Raw genomic sequence first — 2,856 nt, 5'->3', positions numbered from 1 at the left:
ATATGAACATATTTAAAATAAAAACTTTTTATGTATAAAAAGTATATGTATATATACTACCAAAACCTGAATTTTTAAAATATTAATAAGCAAAATCCATGAAATATAGGTATGTGTGGCCATCTCATTAAAGAAAGCAAAACACACTTTTACCCATTTGCTTCCTGTTCTTCTCACTCAGATGTACACATCTGACCCATTTTTATTCTCATTCACAGGAAATGTAACTCTTACAGAATGAATGTTTCAGATTTCTAGTATAACTTTTGTAGCTTTTCTCTATAGTAAGTAAAATTAGGCAAAATGTTCTGATACTTTCAAAAACATTTTTACATTTTCCTTATTAGTTGAAGTAGGGGTGAATCAAGAAGTAAAAATGAATTCATATTTTGGGCTTGGCATACCTTACCTACAAATGGCTGTATTCATTCAGGTTGAATTAATTTAAGAAGATTTTGCCTGTTGCATTACTAAAGAACAATACACTCCAGCCCCAGTTTTGGGTGTTTTAACCCCTGGCACTTCAACCACAGCATCCTGCTTTTCTTTTGTGTATGTTAAACAGGCATTAATCTCCATTGCCAATGCACACAAGTGGTAGCTGGCTCACATCATGGGTGCCAAGGTCATTTAAATTATCTTCCTATATTTCCTCATAACCACGCGGATAGCTGGTCTTTGCCTAGTAGATAAAAAGTGAGGGATCTAGGAGTAAGTGCTATCTGTAGTCTTCTACAATCAGAAAAGAATGGAGCTCTTTTGCATATTCTGTACTAATGACTTGCAGGACACAGTCAAGGCCGCTTTTAACTCCTAAATTTGTAAAGCTTAAAGCAAGAAGAGATCTCTAAATAATCAAGTCAGACTTGCTGCATATCTTGGGCCGTTACATTTGATGCATGTGTAAAATCCAGTGGAATCTCATGAAGGTTTAAGAGCCTTCAAAGCTCATCTCATTTAATTTCAATGTTTCTAACACAATAATCTAGGTTAAGAAAAAAGAAAACTTGCTTCAAGCAAGAAGAATTAATTAAAAAACCTGACTTTATCAAGAGAGGCGTTTTAGTCTGAAACTGCATGAAGTCAGTGACAGTTTAAAGCCAGAGATCATATGGGGTCCTCAACTAGGGTAATTGAAATGAGTTTGCCTTGAGTTTACTGTCCTCTTATCAGGGTGTAAGCACCTACAGACTTTGAGTAAACAAAGACATTGTTCCATAAGCACTGGGGCTAATCAAGTGTTTCTCTTCTCAGAGCTCATCATTATCATCATTAATTGAATCTGATATCAAGAAGGGGCCAAATTTGACTGAATCCTTCCATGCATCAGGGGACTTCTAAGGGCTCTTTCCCGGTTTAATTCTTTGGTACTTAATCAAGTATAAGTTCTAATGGTAATTTACCTTTCATTAGGACACATACTCCTCTACCCAGCCAGATTTTAATGATGTACTTAAGAATTTCTTTATGAAATTTCCACCTCTGTGTCAAATTAGTCTGAAATCAGTTAACAGGTTCAAAAGTTATTAGAATTTTAGGGACAGATGTGGCAGACAAACACATTAAGATGAGACAGAACAAATATGAAAATCTTCTTAAAGAAACATAAATGTAAAAGATAATAAAGAATATTTATTCATTTATTAAAATTCCTGGGTAATGTTCTATTTTGATTTATGATTCATAAATCAGTAAATTTTCCTTATCAATATCAAATAATTATCCTTCTTGTTGCTGTAATCCAAAAATAATCTTGTAACACTAGTCATAACTAGAAGTAGTTGTGATTCTGGGGAAGGTCTATTACTAGGATAAGTACGTGGTGATATGTCATATTCTGTACAGAAAAATATTTAATTAGAATGCATTTTGAGGTTAGACTGGATATGCTCTCTGATGTCTTCTAAAAACCTAATGGAATTTAGTGTCAAGAACTAATACTTTTAAACTTGTTTTTTACTTTACTTGGCTAAATGTTACAACTGATTCCTAGGCTGATGTGGGAAAAAATGTTAATTTTGAATCAATCCTGAAAGGAAAAGAAGACGCAGGAAAACTTAAACAAGGTATCATTATGACCATTTATTATGTTTATTGCTAGCTACAGAGATATGTACTATCTTACTGATGTCAAAAAAAGAACAAAGATTATTTTAGCATATGTAATAAAGAAACATTCTTTTGTCAGTCACTGTAGTGTTTATGAGGTTTTGTTTGCCTTGAAAAAGAGCCAGTCTGCATGACCCACATTATCACCAGATAGATGCATGGCTTTTATTTACTCTTGGACACTGCCTAAAGTATTCAGGAACCATGCAAATATTTATCTATCAACATGAAGGGGGGAAAGAACGATAGTCCCAAGCACATCCTACACAGCCGAACTGTCCCAAGGTCTTCAGAACTGAGCTCTGAAGACTTATGCTAGTTTAATGGACCTGAACCTCAGCTCTTAGGTGGTTTGTTCATGTTCACACAGAGAAATTGCTGGCAGATCTGGGAAGTAAATTCAGATTTTCTAATTGCAAATGAATTCCATCAATCACCCTAACGCTCCTTCAGCAGACATTAAGGAACAGAGACCAAGAAACAAGAATACGTAATGTAAGGTAGGAAATGGAGTTTGCAGAGAACTGCTCTTTCTCTCCTACATTGCTCATATCTATTCAGATGATGGTCAATATTCTCTCTTAGTTTAACTGGTGGAAGAAGCATATCTAGAAAAAACAGAAAATTTTAAATGTGGTGGAGATATCTCATCTTCTGTCTTACAGAAGAGCTACAAATACTTGCCCACATTAAGGATTTCTTCAGTGTCTAAACAGGCATCTGAAAGGGTAAGAAATTCAATAGCAA

General features: G+C 34.5%; 1 long non-coding RNA gene across 1 annotated transcript in view; it reads left to right on the top strand.

Annotated features, from left to right (window-relative positions):
* Positions 1 to 2,184, top strand: part of LOC103903204 — a 22,762-nt gene extending 20,578 nt beyond the window's left edge. The window contains exon 3 of the long non-coding RNA XR_657845.2: positions 1,255 to 2,184. This is a non-coding gene — a long non-coding RNA (uncharacterized LOC103903204). The remainder of the gene's footprint in view (positions 1 to 1,254) is intronic.
* The last annotated feature ends 672 nt before the right edge of the window (positions 2,185 to 2,856 follow it).

Source organism: Aptenodytes forsteri, unplaced genomic scaffold (assembly GCF_000699145.1).
Source record: "Aptenodytes forsteri isolate BGI_AS27 unplaced genomic scaffold, ASM69914v1 Scaffold53, whole genome shotgun sequence".
In the NCBI taxonomy this organism is placed as follows: domain Eukaryota; kingdom Metazoa; phylum Chordata; class Aves; order Sphenisciformes; family Spheniscidae; genus Aptenodytes; species Aptenodytes forsteri.
Note: the sequence above shows the minus strand (reverse complement) of the source record. Positions and strands in the feature narration are given on the sequence as shown.